The sequence below is a fragment of the Oncorhynchus gorbuscha genome, linkage group LG02, assembly GCF_021184085.1.
Source record: "Oncorhynchus gorbuscha isolate QuinsamMale2020 ecotype Even-year linkage group LG02, OgorEven_v1.0, whole genome shotgun sequence".
Lineage (NCBI taxonomy): Eukaryota > Metazoa > Chordata > Actinopteri > Salmoniformes > Salmonidae > Oncorhynchus > Oncorhynchus gorbuscha.
This window is the reverse complement of record NC_060174.1, coordinates 66,923,478-66,944,419: the sequence shown is the minus strand read 5'-3', so window position 1 is coordinate 66,944,419 and position 20,942 is coordinate 66,923,478. Positions and strand designations below refer to the sequence as shown.

General features: G+C 45.4%; 1 protein-coding gene across 3 annotated transcripts in view; it reads right to left on the bottom strand.

Annotated features, from left to right (window-relative positions):
- The window catches only part of LOC124007883 (gamma-aminobutyric acid receptor subunit beta-4-like), a 67,762-nt gene that overhangs the window by 42,718 nt on the left and 4,102 nt on the right, over window positions 1-20,942 (bottom strand). The gene's annotated exons all lie outside the window — the stretch shown is intronic.

Here is a 20,942-nt window from a genome sequence, read left to right as displayed (position 1 = left end):
GCAACAAGCAAGTGTCCACATACCGTTGATCATGTAGTGTATGTATGCAGTACACACCATGAAGTGCCCTATCCTGGCTTTTCACTGACTCTACCCTCTGTTTTGCTGTTGATCACCAGAAAAAGGACAGTGTTTTATAATGCCTTACAAAGAACACAAATATACATAGATACAGTGAGGTAATATGTAGATTCATGAAATGGGTTACTTGTCACATCACACTGCTATTTCTCAGGTGGTGACTGCAGTAGTACTCTGTAGATGATAAGGAAGTTGATGTTGCTGTACTCTGATTTGTGACCATTTCATGTTACTCTGGTGTAATTGCATTATTTTGGAGGTTTGTATCCATGGATGCAGTCAATTGCAAACTGAAAACAAATTTACTGGATAACGCCATTGCACAGAAAATACCACTCTGCCTCTGATATAAAAAAAAATCAAATAATCGACTCATTGCTTAGCAACAAAGGGTTCCATGGCAACTGCGCAGCATTCTCACTATAACATTACAAGGGAAGCACGGTGCATCGTGTTGAATCTGCACTCATTTTTGCATTCAACGGCCACTGCCGTCATGAAAGCTCCTTCTTGAGACAATAAACCAAAACCAAAAACACATGCTGTGTCGCCTTGCGATGCTTCCTACTTATCGCGTGCTTCCCATTCAACGCATGACCTCACGTGTGCCAATATGCATATCTAATCTGAGACAAGGGATCGAATGTCTGTGGAGGCATCTCAAATATTTGTTTATATCCCTCAAAACTGATGTGTGTCATCGTCAATAGATTGTTGACATTTCCAACGAGTGTAGCTGGAAGCTATGAGTCATAAATAAAGGGCCGGCTCGTTATGCTTTAATAGTCATCGGAAACACCCCTTCTATTAAGCGGACTTTGGAGACGAACAGGGGAATCATAGATAAATTAGTCCACAACATCATCATCTTCCAATCCCATTGCGGTCATCACCGTGATATGTGTGTTAATATTACTACTAACGTTACTAGTAGTAGCCGTGACGGTCGATGCAGTAGTGAGAGCAGAGTTGTAGCGTCAGCTGTGCCACATACATTTAGTCTCTCAATGAATCCCTATTTGCGTGCTCGTGAGCTCGTCTTCAAATGACTCCCCGTCATACGATGTTCATTGCTTTCCTCAACCAGTGATGGTAACAGAACCTCCACCTGCGACACGCCTGTGGTCGAGAAGCCACGGGCGAATGAAAACACACCTATGAGTGCATCAGTAAGCCGAAACACTGTAGCATCTTATCACAGACACTGAGATCAGACATGCAATTAACCTAACTCTTGCTAATGAAATAGCCTTCTGAGTTCTGACACGTAACGATCGCGGATGAATGAAGGGAGATCACAATATAACTAGTGAAATGATGTCAGACGTTGAGGACACAACGATGAGAGGAGTACATGAGAAAGAGAAAGAGGGACAGAGCCTGCAGGGGTAGTAAATTAAGGGAAGACACTGGGACATAGAGACAGGGAAGAAAGAAAGGTGGCCCTATCCAACAAAAACATCCAGTGACTCCAAAAAGCTGAGGTTAAGTAATGAGATGGGCTTTTAAGCATGCTTCCTGGCATTGGGGCTGTTGGCATCGATCACTATGTGCCGTAAATGACATTTATATCCTTGTTTATCTGTCTGAACAATTGGATAGCCGCATCCCGTCCTTGGCCGGTCCCTCTCGGCCTGCTCAAGGACACACCTCCCATCAATCACTGGGGTTGCAAAAAGGGCGTGACTGGGGGCATGAGGAGGGGAGTTGAAAAGCAAAATAATGCCTCAGTGAGTTGCCTCACCGGTATGCGACCTACGGTTTCTGTACTTCACAGACCGCTGAGATACATTTTGAGCCTAATTTCCATCTGAGCTTTTTTTTCTCTCCTTCAGTTCAAAGTTGCTGGACACAACACTTTGTTTGATGAAGCCCCTCCCATCCCCTGCATGCATCCCCCCCCACCACACACACACCTCACTGACTCAGAGCAGAACAGAGCAGTAAGAAGAGGGAAAGCGCTGTGCTCCCTCCTTAAGCATTTTCGCCTTCTGCTCCCTCTGCAATATATCATCTGCTGTTCTCTCTTCATCAGGATACATATCAACCCTGCACACCTGAGCATCCATCCTGCTGTTCTCTCTTCATCAGGATACATATCAACCCTGCACACCTGAGCATCCATCCTGCTGTTCTCTCTTCATCAGGATACATATCAACCCTGCACACCTGAGCATCCATCTTCTCAGGCTGCACACCTGAGCATCCATCCTGCTGTTCTCTCTTCATCAGGATACATATCAACCCTGCACACCTGAGCATCCATCCTGCTGTTCTCTCTTCATCAGGATACATATCAACCCTGCACACCTGAGCATCCATCCTGCTGTTCTCTCTTCATCAGGATACATATCAACTGTTCTCCTTCATCAGGATACATATCACTCTGCACCTGAGCATCCATCCTGCTGTTCTCTCTTCATCAGGATACATATCAACCCTGCACACCCGAGCATCCATCCTGCTGTTCTGACAACACACTCTTTTGTGCTGAATGGACATTTATTTGGCACTGCGTTACAGTGGGTTGTGTAATGAGCCCACATGCAAAATGGCCCATCATTTAGCATGTGGCGACACACTAAGACAAGATTGTCTCCAAAATGCTAAATGTGTGGGGTGAAATTTAGATTTGAGCATCATAGGAATATATGTACAAAATATTTAAGGGCTGTTGCTGATATGTGCAGGCTGGTACCGATGGGCTTGTATGCGTAAATTACGAATGTTCTTTGTGAGCCATTCCGCTCTCATAAACAGACTTGAGGGGGCGTGTTTCATTGGATACTGTTCAGATAATATAGCAAAGAAGATGAACAATGCTATTATGATGACATGAATAAAGCTAGCACTCACCTCCTCAGATGGAAGACACGCTTGAATCTCATAAACAACTTGTGCATTCGGTCAGTGAGATGCACATACTGTACTGTACTGAGCATCAATGTCACTGCAATGACTGTTGCTGTTTCATGACTACAGTACATTTACTGCTCTGCCATTGCAAAAAAGATCAGGCTGCAGCTGGGACTCATTTGAGCTCAATGGGGAATGAGATCAGTAAAAAGAGGGCTGCGGGTGGAGGAGGACTGGTGGCCATGTTCAGATACCATGGCTGAGGGGTGAACTGGCACTGAAACACATTAGACTGTTCGAGTGTGGGCCTGGGCCACCCTTAGTGGGAGGGCAGGTGCTTACGGTTGTGGCTGCATGATACATGGCCAGGCTGACTTCTCAGATCCCTACTCCACATGGCTGTGGCTCCTCACCACGCTTCACACGGTACATTATCCTGGATCTTTGGAATGTCCCTGGCCCTTTGACTGAAACCAATAACACAAATGGCCTGGAGCTTTACAGTAGACTGGGACCAACCCCCAGGATAGGTACTTTACAATAGACTGGGACCAACCCCCAGGATAGGTATTTTATAGTAGACTGGGACCAACCCCCAGGATAGGTACTTTATAGTAGACTGGGACCAACCTCCAGGATAGGTACTTTATAGTAGACTGGGACCAACCCCCAGGATAGGTACTTTACAGTAGACTGGGACCAACCCCCAGGATAGGTATTTTATAGTAGACTGGGACCAACCCCCAGGATAGGTACTTTATAGTAGACTGGGACCAACCCCCAGGATAGGTACTTTATAGTAGACTGGGACCAACCCCCAGGATAGGTACTTTATAGTAGACTGGGACCAACCCCCAGGATAGGTATTTTATAGTAGACTGGGACCAACCCCCAGGATAGGTACTTTATAGTAGACTGGGACCAACCCCCAGGATAGGTACTTTATAGTAGACTGGGACCAACCCCCAGGATAGGTATTTTATAGTAGACTGGGACCAACCCCCAGGATAGGTATTTTACTAGTAGACTGGGACCAACCCCCAGGACAAGAGCTTTACAGTAGACTGGGACCAAACCCCCAGGATAGGTACTTTACAGTAGACTGGGACCAACCCCCAGGACAAGAGCTTTACATTAGACTGGGACCAAACCCCCGGGAAAAGAGCTTTACAGTAGACTGGGACCAACCCCCAGGACAAGAGCTTTACAGTAGACCGAGACCAACCCCCAGGACAGGAGCTTTACAGTAGACCGGGTCCAACCCCCAGGACAGGAACTTTACAGTAGACCGAGACCAACCCCCAGGACAGGATGTTTACAGTAGACCAGCACCAAACCCCAGGACAAGAGCTTTACAGTATATTGGGACCAAACCCCAGGACGGGAGCTTTACAGTAGACTGGGACAAACCCACAGGTCAGGCTTATGGGAGTCATCAAATAATGTTTTCTACACACCAGCTTCTGAATCTGGCTCCACAGGAGGGCCAGCCAGGTAACAGGACATACCAGAGGCACACAGGAAGAGAGCGTGTCAACCTTTTAGTTGTAGGGATAAAAACGTATGATGGGCATGCTGAGAAATAAGACATAGTAACCGCATTGGGCCTGTACTGAATTTCCAGCAAATATCATCATCTTTCACATCATTTTGTCATTATTTGTCTAGAGACAATGTCTCCCCATTTGGTACAACTTTCATTTCAATGGCCGCTCTTATATGAAGGTAACCTACCTACCTCCCACTCACACACACTAACACACACGGCAAAGTAGGAAGACGGAATTGAGGAGAGGCCTAGGGATGCCTAGCTCTGGGCCCAGGGGCGAGAGGGGCATGTTCATAGCACCAGTGATATGTCACCCACATTTCAAGCTTTGTTAACGGTGGAAGCTGAGACCATAAAAACCATTTCAGCGGTGATGACAGCTAGATTTAAAGTGCGTTCTCCAAGGGGAGGGGAGTGGGATGGAGCTAAGCCAGGCTCTCTCGCCACTTGGCACGGACTCAGCTGAGGCTTTGCTTTTTGTTTTGCGACTCTTGTGCGAGATCATTACACTGAATTCCCCTTGGTAGGATCCAGAGCACCGCGGCACACCGGTGACTCATGATCCCCGCTCCTCTGCCCAAATCAATGACGGCGGGCAGAGACAAAGACAGAGACACAGGCAGAGCCATGCTCCAGTCTCTGCTCCCCTCCGCCCACAGCCAGGCACCAACGCAGCCCACAGAGAAGACATTCAGCAGCAATAGTGCACACCGCTGTAGAGAACAAACTAGCAGTCTCAAACAGAGACTTACAACACAATGAGAACACAACACGAGATAAATCTTTTAATTGCCAAGCAACCCACAATATATCGATGTTTTGGCAGCTTAGCAGAATGTTCTTTAACAAATTAAGTATTCACTGAGAGGTCAACTGGCATTTACCAAATGAATCAAAAATGACTACTTGGATGTACAGTATCGGGAGAACTTGTATTGTGGTATTGTTAACCCATGAAACAACAATCACAGGTGGATAGAGAACAATGTGTTTGATTTCAACAGCCTCGTACTACAAAGCAAGGCTCATTGTAACAGGCGGCAGATAGCCTAGTGGTTTGATTATATAACCCACTGACACAGCGGTTAGGTCACTGCTCCCTCTGCTGTTTCATGAAGTCCACGATCATCTCCTTTGTTTTGTTGACATTGAGTGTGAGGTTATTTTCCTGACACCACACTCCGAGGGCCCTCACCTCCTCCTTGTAGGCCGTCTCTTCGTTGTTGTTAATCAAGCATACCACTGTAGTTTCGTCTGCAAACTTGATGATTGAGATGGAGGCGTGCATGGCCATGCAGTGGGTGAACACGGAGTACAGGAGAGGGCTGAGAACGTACCCTTGTGGGGCCCCAGTGTTGAGGATCAGCGAGGTGGAGATGTTGTTACTTACCCTCACCACCTGGGGGTGGCCTGTCAGGAAGTCCAGGACCCAGTTGCACAGGGCGGGGTCGAGACCCAGGGTCTCCATCTTAATGATGAGTTTGGAGGGTACTATGGTGTTAAACGCTGAGCTGTAGTCGATGAACAGCATTCTTACTTAGGTATTCCTCTTGTCCAGATGAGTTAGGACATTGTGCAGTGTGATTGCAATTGTGTTGTCTGTGGACCTATTGGGGCGGTAAGCAAATTGGAGTGGGTCTAGGCTGTCAGGTAGGGTGGAAGTGATATGGTCCTTGACTAGTCTCTCAAAGCACTTCATGATGACGGAAGTGAGTGCTACGGGGCGGTAGTAGTTTAGCTCAGTTACCTTAGCTTTCTTGGGAACAGGAACAATGGTGGCCCTCTTGAAGCATGTGGGAACAGCAGACTGGGATAAGGATTGATTATGTCTGTAAACACAGCAGCCAGCTGGTCTGCGCATGCTCTGAGGACGCGGCTGGGGATGCCGTCTGGGCCTGCAGCCTTGCGAGGGTTAACACGTTAAATGTTTTACTCATGTTGGCTGCAATGAAGGAGAGCCCGCAGGTTCTGGTAGCGGGCCGTGTCAGTGGCACTGTATTGTCCTCAAAGCAAGCAAAGAAGTTGTTCAGTCTATCTGGGAGTAAGACATCGTGGTCCGCTGCGGGGCTGGTTTTTCTTTTATAGTCCATGATTGACTGTAGACCCTGCCACATACCTCTCGCGTCTGAGCCGTTGAATTGCGACTCTACTTTGTCTCTATACTGACGCTTAGCTTGTTTGATTGCCTTGCGGAGGGAATAGCTACACTGTTTGTATTCGGTCATGTTTCTGGTCACCTTGCCCTGATTAAAAGCAGTGGTCGCGCTTTCAGTTTTGTGCAAATGCTGCCATCAATCCACGGTTTCTGGTTGGGGAATGTTTTAATAGACGCTGTGGGTACAACATCACCGATGCACTTGCTAATAAACTCACTCACCAAATCAGCGTATTCATCAATGCTGTTGTTCGATGCTTTGCGGAACATATCCCAGTCCATGTGATCGAAGCAATCTTGAAGCGTAGAATCCGATTGGTCGGACCAGCGTTGAACAGACCTGAGCGAGGGAGCTTTCTGTTTTAGTTTCGGTCTATAGGCTGGGAGCAACAAAAGTTGAGTCGTGGTCAGCATTTCCGAAAAAAGGTTGGGGGAGGGCCTTATATGCGTTGCGGAAGTTAGAATAACAATGATCCAGAGTTTTGCCAGCCCGGTAGCGCAATCGATATGCTGATAGAATTTAGGGAGCCTTGTTTTCAGATTAGCCTTGTTATTAAAATCCCCAGCTACAATAAATGCAGCCTCAGGATATGTGGTTTCCAGTTTACATAGAGTCGAATGAAGTTCTTTCAGGGCCGTTGATGTGTCTGCTTGGGGGGGAATATACATGACTGTGATTATGATCGAAGAGAATTCTCTTGGTAGATAATGCGGTCGGCATTTGATTGTGAGGAATTCTAAGTTGAGTTCCTGTATGCTATGATCACACTACGTCTCATTAATCATAAGGCATACACCCCCACACTTCTTCTTACCAGAGAGATGCTTGTTTCTGTCGGCGCGATGCGTGAAGAAACCAGGTGGTTGTACCGACTCCGATAGCGTGTCTCGAGTGAGCCATGTTTCCATGAAACAAAGAACGTTACAGTCTCTGATGTCTCTCTAGAAGGCAACCCTTGCTCGGATTTCGTCTACCTTGTTGTCAAGAGACTGGACATTGGCGACTAGTATACTCTGGAGCGGTGCGCGATGTGCCCGTCTACGGAGCCTGACCAGAATACCGCTTCTTCTGCCCCTTCTGCGGCGCCGTTGTTTTGGGTCGCCGGCTGGGATCCGATCCATTGTCCTGGGTGATGGGCCAAACAGAGGATTCGCTTCAGGAAAGTCAGATTCCTGGTCGTAATTTTGGTGAGTTGACGTTGCTCTTATATCCAATAGTTACTCCCGACTGTATGTAATAAAACCTAAGATTTCCTGGGGTAACATTGTAAGAAATAACACACAAAAAAACTAAATACTGCATAGTTTCCAAGGAGTGCGAAGCGGCAACTTCTGTCGGCGCCGGAAGTACTCAGTCGACGGGACAGTAGTGGAGAGGGTGCAAAAGTTTTAAGTTCCTCGGCATATACATCACAGACAAACTGAAATGGTCCACCCACACAGACAGCGTGGTGAAGAAGGCGCAGCAGCGCCTCTTCAACCTCGGGAGGCTGAAGAAATTTGGCTCAAATTTTTACAGATGCACAATCGAGAGCACCCTGTCGGGCTGTATCACCGCCTGGTACGGCAACTACTCTGTCCATAACCGTAAGGCTCTCTAGAGAGTAGTGAGGTCTGCACAACGCATCACCGGGGGCAAACTACCTGCCCTCCAGGACACCTACACCACCCGATGTCACAGGAAGGCCAAAAAGATAATCAAGGACAACAACCACCCGAGCCACTGCCTGTTCACTCTGCTATCATTCAGAAGGCGAGGTCAGTACAGGTGCATCAAAGCAGGGACCGGGAGACTGAAAAACAGCTTCTATCTCAAGGCCATCAGACTGTTAAACAGCCATCACTAACATTGAGTGGCTGCTGCCAACATACTGACTCAACTCTTTAATAACTTTAATAATGGAAAAATGTATGTAATGTATCACTAGCCACTTTAAACAATGGCATTTTATATCATGTTTACATACCCTACATTACTCATCTCATATGTATATACTGTACTATATACCATCTACTGCATCTTGCCTATGCCATTCGGACATCACTCATGCATATATTTTTACGTACATATTCTTATTCATTCCTTTACACTTGTAGTAGTTGTGAAATTGTTAGGTTAGATTACTTGTTAGATATCACTGCGTGGTCGGAACTTGAAGCACAAGCATTTCGTTACACTCACATTAACATCTGCTAACCATGTGTATGTGACAAATACAATTTGATTTGATTTGAATCCCTGAGCCAAATAGGTGAAAAATCTGTCAATGTGCTCGAGTAAGGCACTTAACCCTAATTGATCATGTAAGTCACTCTGGATGATGTAAATGATGTAAATGTAGCAGTCATCACCCTGACTATGACAGCCATACATAATACCCTCCATTTTGTAAAAGACAAAAACATTTTTTTTTTAAATATGCCCTGAGCTCTTACTCATTTGGAACGTATAATTAAGCAATAAGGCCTGAGGGGGTGTGGTATATAGCCAATATACCACAGCTAAGGGCTGTTCAACACAGAGTGCCTGGATACAGCCCTTAGCCTTGGTATCTTGTCCATATACCACCAACCCCCAATGTGCTTTATTGCTATTATAAACTGGTTACCAATGCAATTAGAGCAGTAAAAATAAATGTTTTATCATACCTGTGGTATAACACAGCTGTCAGCTAATCAGCACTCAAACCCCCCAGTTTATAATGCAGAATAAATATGAATTCAATACAAATGCATTATTGTGCTTTATAATGCCTTTTAAAGGAGACATGCTTTATAAAGGCCATATGTGTTACAGATGCATGGTGGGAAGGGGCCTGTCAGAACCGGGAGGAACCAGAAGCCCTGGGTCAGTGTTGTTCTGTGGGCTGGCCGTCACTGTCTGTGGCTGGGACTGTTAAATCACATAACTAACAAGTTCTGCGCTACTCAGGCTGCTGTATGCTGGCATTTGTCTGAGATATGCTGTCCATCCCACTAATATTTGGCGCTGCAATGTAAATTGCCATATATATCAGATGCGTATGGCCACACCTTGTTTAAATTCGTAGTTCAACCTTGTGATAGTAGTCAGAGTACTCTACAGCAGGTTGGAGTACGACAACACATTGCTATACACACACCCATATTACTACAGTAGACTAAGATAGTCAACAACCTCCCAACTAAACCCTGCAGCAAATTCAAGTTGAGAAAACGTACTACTGGAATTCCATTCCTACATTCCATTACACAGAAGGCTGATGTAACAATATTGAAGACGGACATATAGACAGAGTGAGATACAATTGTGCGGATTTCCCTTTTTAAAACAAATGTGCCTATAAATAATTTGACAATGCTTTTAAAAGTAACCACCAATGGGAGTCAAATGTTGGAAGATGTAGATAACAGAGAAGAAAAACACTTACCGAAACAATTTACAGACCACTGGTTTTCATTAGATTTCCCACAGTCCTTTAAGGCCACTTAAAACTCCAAATGATGAGCTGCTCATAGACAATGTAATTAGGGGCTTTCAGGTCACAGTGTCATTTCTAGGAGATCTCCTATTTGACCATAGCCTTAATTATTCTGCACTTATTGACTGATATGACCACCTGGCCACCGTGATCACGTGATTGTTTGGCGGACAACCTTGTTTGGAGAAATGTGTGACACAAAATGAAGTGGTCACCATGTGATAGTTGACAATGTCAAGCTCGGAAATTTGGATGGACTTTGATCCCAAAAATGGTACTATTCTCCACAACATTTAAAAATACATTACAGGCCTAATGGTTTGTCAGAAGTCATGGCTGTCTCAGTCTTGCATTTGCATTGTGAGTCTTATCATAGCCTATCTTAAAACCAACCATAGACGACATGCACTGTAGTTCAGCAGCTAGTATTCTATCCCCCTGGTGAAGTCGGACTGAAAAGTCAGATCTAGCCGTCTGGGATGTGCACTTTAGATTCTAATCATGGTGACTAGGATAGGGATCTCAGTACAGAAGGATCCTCTGACGCAAGGAGATAGGCAGCCTCTAACGCAGTCTGAGCGTGTGTGTCAAATCAAATCAAATCCAATTGCATTCGTCATGTGCATCGTAAACAATAGGTGTGGACTAACAGTGAAATGCTTACTTACGGACCCTTCCCAGCAACGCGGAAGAAAGAAAATAATAGAAAAGTAAAACATGTAATAACAGTATTAATAGATACAGAATGAGTAATGATAACTTGGCTATAGACAAGGGGTACCAGTACTGAGTCGATATGCAGGGGTATGAGGTAATTGAGGTAGATATGTATAGTACATGTACCGTACTGTAACGTGGACAGTATTTGACAGATAGTAAACATGTCTGCATGTGTGTGTGTGTCTGTATGTGTGTGTCTATGTGTCTGTGTCTGCGTGTGTGTGTCTATGTGTCTGTGTCTGCGTGTGTGTGTCTATGTGTCTGTGTCTGCGTGTGTGTGTCTATGTGTCTGTGTCTGCGTGTGTGTGTCTATGTGTCTGTGTCTGCGTGTGTGTGTCTGCGTCTGCGTGTGTGTGTCTGTCTGTATGTGTGTGTCTGTATGTGTGTGTCTGCATGTGTGTGTGTGTGTGTGTGTCTGCATGTGTGTGTGTGTGTGTGTGTCTGCATGTGTGTTTGTCTGTATGTGTCTGTGTATCTGTATGTGTGTGTGTGTGTGTGTGTCTGCATGTGTATGTGTGTGTGTGTGTCTGCGTGTGTGCGTGTGTGCGTGTGTGTGTCTGCGTGTGTGCGTGTGTGCGTGTGTGCGTGTGTGTGTCTGCATCTGCATTTGTCTGTCTGTGTCTGCATTTGTCTGTCTGTGTCTGCATTTGTCTGTCTGCGTGTGTGTCTGTCTGCGTGTGTGTCTGTCTGCGTGTGTGTCTGTCTGCGTGGGTGTGTGTCTGCGTGGGTGTGTCTGCATGTGTGTGTCTGTATGTGTGTGTCTGTATGTGTGTGTGTGTCTGCATGCGTGTGTGTGTATCTGCATGTATGTGTGTGTGTCTGCATGTATGTGTGTGTGTGTCTGCATTTGTGTGTCTGCGTCTGTCTGCATGTGTGTGTGTGTCTGCGTGTGTGTGTGTGTGTCTGTGTGTGTGTGTCTGTGTGTCTGCATGTGTGTGTCTGTGTGTCTGCATGTGTGTGTCTGTGTCTGCGTGTGTGTGCGTGTGTGTCTGCATGTGTGTGTCTGCATGGGTGTGTCTGCATGTGTGTGTCTGCATGTGTGTGTCTGCATGTGTGTGTCTGTGGTTGTGTGTGCGCATGCCTGCATATGTGATGGCGTGTGTGCTGGCAGGGTCGTCATGCACCCCAAAATTCTGAGCGGACACAAAGCACGTGAGGATGGTTGGAGGGTAGTTGGAGAATTTAGCATTTTTCAAACACCCGAAACAGCTTTTTCCTGTAATCTAGAGTCATAATGATTCTACTGAATTCTATATAAAAAGAAATATGTCTATTTTTCTGCACATCTAAGCATACCACTTGATCTGTTTGTATCCTCATAACTGGTGGTTCTTAAAAAAATATATATTACATTTAACATTACATTTACATTTAAGTCATTTAGCAGACGCTCTTATCCAGAGCGACTTACAAATTGGTGCATTCACCTATATATATTTATATATATATATATAATTACTACCATTTACATAAGTATTCAGACATTTTACTCAGTACTTTGTTGAAGCACCTTTGGCAGCGATTACAGGCTGGAGTCTTCTTGGGTAGGACGCTACAAGCTTGGCATACCTGTATTTGGGGAGTTTCTTCCATTCTTCTCTGCAGATCCTCTCAAGCTCTGTCAGGTTGGATTGGGAGCGTTTCTGTACAGCTATTTTCAGGTCTCTCCAGAGATGTTTGATCGGGTTCATGTCCAGGCTCTGGTTGGGCCACTCAAGGACATTCAGAGACTTGTCCCGAAGCCACACCTGCGTTGTCCTGGTTGTGTGTTTAGAGTCATTGTCCTGTTGGAAGGTGAACCTTTGCCCCAGTCTGAGCGCTCTGAAGCAGGTTTCATCAAGGATCTCTCTGTACTTTGCTCCGTTCATCTTTACCTTGATTCTGACTCGTCTCCCAGTCCCTGCCGCCGAAAAACATCCATTCAGATAATGCCTCCACCACCATGCTTCACTGTAGGGATGGTGTCAGGTTTCTTCCAGACATGACGCTTGGCATTCAGGCCAAAGAGTTCAATCTTGGTTTCATCAGACCAGAGAATCTTGTTTCTCATTGTCTGAGAAACTCCAGGTGGGCTGTTATGTGCCTTTTACTGAGGAATGGCGTCTGTCTGGCCCTTCTACCATACAGACCTGATTGGTAGGGTGCTGCAGAGGTGGTTGTCCTTCTGGAAGGTTCTCCCATCTCCACAGAGGAACTAGATCTCTGTCAGAGTGACTATCAGATTATTGGTCACCTCCCTGACCAAGGCCCTTCTTCCCCGATTGGTCAGTTTGGCCGGGCTGCCAGTTCTATGAAGAGTCTTGGTGGTTCCAAACTTCTTTAATTTAAGAATTATGGAGGCCACTGTGTTCTTGGAGACCTTCAATGCTGCAGAAATATTTTGGTACCCTTCCTCAGATCTGTGCTTCAAAACAATCCTGTCTCGGAGCTCTACGGGCAATTCCTTCAACCTCATGGCTTGGTTTTTGCTCTGACCTGCACTGTCAACTGTGGGACCTTAAATAGACAGGTGTGTGCCTTTCCAAATAATGTCCAATCAATTTAAGTTACCACAGGTGGACACCAATCAAGTTCTAGAAATATCTCTATGATGATCAATGGAAACAGGAGGCACCTGAGCTCAATTTCGAGTCTCATATGAAAGGGTCTGAATACTTATGTGAATAAGGTATCTTTTTTTTATTTTTAATAAACTTGCAAAAACAATCTCATTATTGTGTGTAGATTGCTGAGGATTTGAGGACTTGTATTTTTAAAATCAATTTCATAATAAGGCTGTAACTGTAACGACGTTCGTCTGTTGTATGAAGAGAGTCAGACCGAAATGCAGCGTGTAGGTTACTATGACTTTTAATGAAAGAATCGCTGTACATGAAATAACTGATATAAGAAAACAACAAACGAAACGTGAAACTAATTACAGCCTATCTGGTGACTACAACACAGAGACAGGTACAAACACCCACAAAATACAACGCGAAAGTCAGGCTGTCTAAATACGGTTCTCAATCAGAGACAACGACAAGCACCTGACTCTGATTGAGAATCGCCCCAGGCAGCCAAGCCTAACTAGACACACCCCTAATCATACACAATCCCAATTACTACAAACCCCAATACGAAACACAACATATAAACCCATGTCACACCCTGGCTTACCCAAACATACCAAAAACACAAAATACAATGACCAAGGTGTGACAGTAACGTAATAAAATGTGGAAAAGGTCATATGCTTCTCTGCATCTCTACTAAAATATGGATAAAAGATTGAAATAAAAGATTGAAAGCAATGTGAGTCTAATTCAGTACATTTAGTTATTGGTTGTTTTTTAAAGTCTACCAAACTGGACAGCAGGCATGCTAATAACTAAGATAGACAAGCTAGCTACTCTAACTAGATTAATAGTCTGAAATGGCTTCTTCGTAGCTAGTTTCAAGGTTGAGAACCTATCTGGGCTAGCTAAAGCCATCTTCATAAAATTGCTAGGTGGCTAGTAGTAAACAGGAAAAATCTGAGGGTCCTTGCGCCGGAGTGGTCAGGAGTGTGTATGTGGGAGCGTGTATGCATGTGTGTATTTATCTGAGAGAGGGAAAGAGAGGGTATTGATGACTAAGATGGGGATGAAAAGGGATAGATTAAGACTGTTAGTGCTGTGTGTGTGTGCGTGCGTGACCGTGCCTGTTTTCATGCGGGAGGTGCTTTAGTACTGACCACATGCTCCCAGCGCTGTCCCTGCAGTGACAGAGGGATGGTGATGTGTTCTCACATTGTTGCAATTACAACAAATTCAAGTGCAACACATTACTTACTGCTGAAATCACACCACATCTTTCTCTCCCCATTGTCATCACAAAGAAAAATCTAAAGGGGAGAAATTCCCTTGCCACAAAAACCCTTAGTGTATCACAGCCTCGGGTGTGACATGTTGCGTATCCAGACAACTTTCCTTTTCAATTTAGCTAATTAAACACTGGGCCATGTTTTATATGACCTGACCGTAAATGGACTCCTTCGTCATGAGACCATCCATGTGTGGGGCAACCTGGGGCTGTCTTTGTTGAAAGGCCTGGCTCCAAATGACAAACCGTGATCTGGTAAAAATCAAGGTTGTCAACAGCTGACCTGATAAGAAGTTGTAAATAAAGCCTTTATAGGAGGTCATTCATTTAATGGCATCAACAGCTGATTCCATTTCCTTTTTATTGGTGGAAATGTTACACCGTGCAGTCAGCAAATTACTACTTGAGTAAAAGTCTAAAAGTATTTGGGTTTAAATATACTTAAGTATCAACAGTGAATATGAATGCAAAAATATACTTAATTACCAAAAGTAAAAGTATAAATCATTTCACATTCTTTATACTAAGCAAACCAGACAGCACAATTGTCTTTTTTTGTAAATTTACGGCTCGCCAAGGGCACACTCCACACACTCATTTACAAATTAAGCATTTTGTGTTTAGTGAGTCCACCAGATCAGAGGCTGTAGGGATGACCAGGGATGTTCTATTGAGAAGTGTGTGAATTGGACCATTTCCCTGTCCTGCTAAGAAATTAAATTAAATGCAACAAGTACTTTTGGGTGCCAGGGAAAATGGGTGGAGTAAAAAGTACATCATTGTTTTTAGGAATGTTGTGGAGTAAAAGTCGTCAAAAATAACAATAGTAAAATAAAGTACAGATACTCAGAAAAACTACTTAAGTAATATTTTAAAGTATTTTTACTTAAGTACTTAACACCATTGCCTTTTCCACATTTTGTTGCGGTACATGTCACGCCTTGGTCATTGTATCATGTGTTTTTGTTATATGTTTGGGTAGGCCAGGGTGTGACATGGGTTTATATATTGTATTTCGTATTGGGGTTTGTATTAATTGGGAGTGTGTATTAGTAGCGGTGTGTCTAGTTAGGCTTGGCTGCCTGAGGCGATTCCTAATTGGAGTCAGCTGATTCTCGTTGTCTCGGATTGGGAACCGTATTTAGGCAGCCTGAGTGCGCGTTGTATTTCGTGGGTGATTGTACCTGTCTTAGTGTTAGTCACCAGATAGGCTGTATTTGTTTCACTCGTTTGTTGTTTTTGTATTTTCAGTTATTTCATGTACAGCATTTGCTTCATTAAATGTCATGAGTAACCTACACGCTGCATTTCGGTCTGACTCTCTACAAACAACAGACGAACAACATTACAGAATCACCCACCACGAACAACATTACAGAATCACCCACCACGAATCACAGACCGAGCAGCGTGTGAACTGGCAGGATCTGAAGGTGGACGTTATGGACAACAGAAGCAAGGATTATACGACGTGGGAAGAAATCGACAGGTGGGCGGCCGACCCAGAGCGAGTGCAGGAGCCCGCCTGGGATTCCCTACAGCAATGCGAAGAGGGCTATACACGTATGGAATCGAGAAGGAAAGCATTGCTATACAGAGCGAAAACCGAAGGTAAAGGGGGAAAGCGCAGAGAGAGAGTGGCTGAGTCAGAGAATAGACCTGAGCCTACTCTCCCTGTTAATCGTGAAGAGCAGTTGCAATGGGAGAGACTGCATCATTTGGAGATTTGGACATGGGAGGAGGAATTAGACGGTCAATGACCCTGGGAGCAGCCGGGAGAATATCGCCGTCCCAAGGAGGAAATAGAGGCAGCTAAAGCGGAGAGGCACATGTATGAGGAGGCAGCACGGCGACGCGGTTGGAAACCGGAAAGTCACCCCCAAAAAAATATTGGGGGGGGGGCTAAAAGGGAGAATAGTTATGCCAGGTAGGAAACCTGCGCATACTCCCTGTGCTCACCGTTGGGCTAGAGAGACCGGGCAGGCACCGTGTTATGCTATGGAGCGCACGGTGTTTCCAGTGCGGGTGCAGAGCCAGCTGCGACACATACCAGCCCTTCCTATTGGCCGGGCTAGAGTGGGCATCGAGCCAGGTAAGCTTGGGCAGGCTCGGTGCTCTAGAGCTCCAGTGCGCCTGCACGGTCCGGTCTATCCAGAGCCACCTCTACACACCAGTCCTCCGGTAGCAGCTCCCCGCACCAGGCTTCCTGTGCGTGTCCTCGCGCCAGTACCACCAGTTCCAGCACCACGCACCAGGCCTCCAGTGCGCCTCGCCTGTTCAGCGCAGCCAGTGCTTTTCTTCCCTCCTGCGCTGCCGGAGTCTCCCGCTTGTTTAGCGCAACCAGAGCGGTTCTCTTCTCCTGCGCTATCGGAGTCTCCCGCCTGTTTAGCGCAGCCAGAGCCTTTCTCCTCTCTTGCGCTGCCGGAGTCTCCTGTATGTCCAGCGCCACCAGTGCTCCCAGTCGGCCCAGCGCGTACAATGCGCCTCGCCTGTTCAGCGCAACCAGAGCTTTTCTCCTCTCCTGCACTGTTGGAGTCTCCCGTCTGTTCAGCTCAGCCAGAGCCTTTCTCCTCTCCTGCGCTGCCGGAGTCTCCTGTCTGCCCAGCGCCGCCAGTCGGCCCAGCGTCACCAGTCTGCCAGGATCCGCCAGAAGTGCCAGTCTGCCAGGATCTGCCAGAAGTGCCAGTCTGCCAAGATCTTCTAGATCGGCCAGACAACCTGAATCATCCAGGTCCACCAGCCAGCCAGGATTTACCGGAGCCTACTACCTGCCTGAGCTTCCTCTCAGTACTGAGCTTCCTTTCAGTACTAGGCTTCCTCTCTGTACTGGGCTTCCTCTCAGTACCGGGCTTCCCCTCAGTACTGGGCTGCTTCTGTCCCGGGCTGCCCCTCTGTCCCGAGCTGCCCCGCTGTCCTGAGCTGCCCCTCTATCCCGAGCTGTTCCTCTGTCCCGAGCTGCCCCTCTGTCCCGAGCTGCCCCTCTGTCCCGAGCTGCCCCTCGGTCCCGAGCTGCCCCTCGGTCCCGAGCTGCCCCTCGGTCCCGAGCTGCCCCTCGGTCCCGAGCTGCCCCTCAGTTATGTGGGGATCAGGGTTACCCGGACTATTTGCATTGTGTGCCCCCCCCATCTCCTCTTTTATGCTGCTGCTACTCTCTGTTTATCTTATATGCATAATCACTAACTATACATTCATGTACATACTACCTAAATTGGCCCGACCAACCAGTGCTCCCGCACATTGGCTAACCGGGCTGTCTGCATTGTGTCCCACCACCCGCCAACCCATCTTTTTACGCTTCTGCTACTGTCCGTTCATCATATATGCAGTCACTTTAACGATACCTACATGTACATACTACCTCAATAAGCCTGACTAACAGGTGTCTGTATATAGCCTTGCTGGTCCTACTCTAAGAAAGAACAGAGACAAGAGAGGTTCAAAGTTGACAGATAGGGAGAGAGAGTGTTTATCTTTTTCTTATCATTTTTCCTATTGTCAAGATGCATTAGCCAAGGCCAAAGCAAGACCATTCTACAGAAATATAACAATACAATGAATGTAATGCCATGTATAAACCAAACACTGGCCTTACCACCATGACCCATTATAGGGCTGGGCGGTATACATTATTTGACTAATTACTGGAATTGATGCACGGACCAGTTTGGTTTTTACTTTACCTTCTCTAACGGTATTTGAATGTTTGGTAAATGTGATATGCCTTGTGTAATGTCCATTTTTATAGTTTACTCCGCTACTTGAGTCATCCCTCTCCGCTCTCTCTCTCTCTATTTGCTTGACATCTCTCTCTCTCTCTCTCTGCCGCTTTCCACACAGACCTGGTCCCACCCTCTGTCACCCCCTGTCCCACTCTCTGCATTTTTTGTTACTTGACCACGAGACACGTTCGTTCAGTCTGCATGGTCAATGCAGCACATGCAACAATGTTGATTACAACAATGTTTCCAATATGATCTTAATATAAATCCACAAGCGTTCTATAATTACAACATTAGTTTGTGTTTCTTACATCTGCAAACAGCTAGTTTGTATTTTCTTAGCAAGTTAAGCTAAATCATGTTAGCCACTAATGCTAATCGCTAGTTAGTCAGTGCAAACGTACAGTTAAAGTCCAAAGTTTACATACACTCAGTTTTCAACCCCTCATTTTTCAACCCCGCCTTTAAACAGCTTGGACAATTCCAGAAAATTGTGTCATGGCTTTAGAAGCTTCTGATAGGCTAATTGACATCATTTGAGTCAATTGGAGGTGTACCTGTGGATGTATTTCAAGGCCTACCTTCAAACTCAGTGCCTATTTGCTTGACATCATGGGAAAAATCAAAAGAAATCAGCCAAAGAATTGTAGACCTCCACAAGTCTGGTTCATCATTGGGAGCAATGGAAGGAAGGCTACACGAAACGTTTGACCCAAGTTAAACAATTTAAAAGCAATGCTACCAAATACTAATTGAGTGTATGTAAACTTCTGACCCACTGGGAATGCGATGAAATAAATCAAAGTTTAAATAAATCACTCTCTATTATTCTGACAATTCACATTCTTAAAATAAAGTGGTGATCCTAACTGATTTAAGACAGGGAAGTTTTACTCGGATTAAATGTCAGGAATTGTGAAAAACGGATTTTAAATGTATTTGGCTAAAGTGTATGTAAACTTCAGACTTCAACTGTAGTTAGCTAATACAGCCTGATACCAGTGCTAGTGGAGGCCTAAATCAGCATATTGTTTCTGCAACAGTATCTTCGAAATCAAAGAGGATTAGGCAAAGCATGAATATGTTGGCTATGTGAATAAAGATTTAATGTAGCCAAATATTATAGGGTCCCCTAGGAAACACAAATGAGTGCAAGAAATGCAGAAATGGATGGAAATGCAGGAAATTATTTTAGGCTAAAGTTGAATTGAACAGTATAATCAATCAGAATGGAGAAAGACCCATTGAAATAATTTAGAGTGTATGTGTTGCCACCCTAGGGTCACACCCTACCCATAAAGCAAATTTAGAACTTGTATTAATCAAAAATATCAAATACCATCATAACTTCAAAAATTGGAAAAATACCATGATATTCATTTTTGGCCATATCGCCCATTATCATCATCATCATCATCCTCCTCCTCCTCCTCCTCCTCATCAACATCAAGCACAGTGATGTATTCTTTTCCTACCTTGTTTGTCTGTCTAGTTACCTCAATGCATAATCAGATTCAACAGAGCACCTGGGTGGTTCGGATAGTGCTTAGCACAGGCTATTTCTCAGTCAGACAGTACAGTATAATCTACACAATCATGAAAGGAATAAAAGAGGTAAGAAACAAGTCCTCACCATCACCAACTAACCCAACACTGAATATCACAGAAACACAGCAGAGGAGAGTGCAGTGAGATGGAAAAGCTGTCTTTATTGTTTCACCATACTATCTTGACATTTTGCTAACCTCGCTGATCATACACTGGACTCTTTGTAAATAAACTGCAAAATTAGACACAGATACGCTTAGAGAAAAGTCACAGTAGCCCGTGTTGTCATTCACGCTACAAAGTAAAGGTTGACTAGTTTGTCCTTAAACTAAAGCATAGAGAATGAAATCCAATTTATATGATCCCCCTTCGTAGTGGGGGTAGGTGGATGTTGCGGTGGGGGTGGGGGTGGGGCTGGGGAGATAGTGTGTGAAGGCCTGATGTTTGATTGTGTTGACCGTTTTAGGGCTCCAGTCTGGCTCAGAGATCAATGAAGAGGCGAGGGGACAAGGGGGCTGTGTGGAGCGAGTGCAGCCTGCATTTTCATGCGGATCTACCAGCAATAAGGCCACCACACATCAACTGGTTCCCACGGCAGCACCCTGGGCAAGCCAGGATTCAACCATTTAAACCACAGGCTCTATCATCGACAAGTATAGCGTTCTGGGTCAGTTTTCTCTATTCTGGTTCCAGCACAATAGCTTCAAATATCTGAGTCCAGCATGGGGCACCAATTAAAAGGCCTCCCTCGTTCTTTTGGCTCTCCAGAGCTGAAGTTGGTCAGCAGTTGTGTCAGGAGAGAAGTGGCTGATTGATGATGGAGTTATCAGGATGTGATGGACTACAGCTCCCTGGCCTGAGGCAGCCGTGGCTGGAGGAAGAGGCGCTGCCGCTGCCTGCCCGGGACACTCAGACTAACAATTTAGTGTGCTGCAGTGTGGAGGAGCAATGGGAACTGACTAGAGCTGCAAAGCAAGGAGAGAGCTGGACAAGAAAAAGCTTAATGCAAT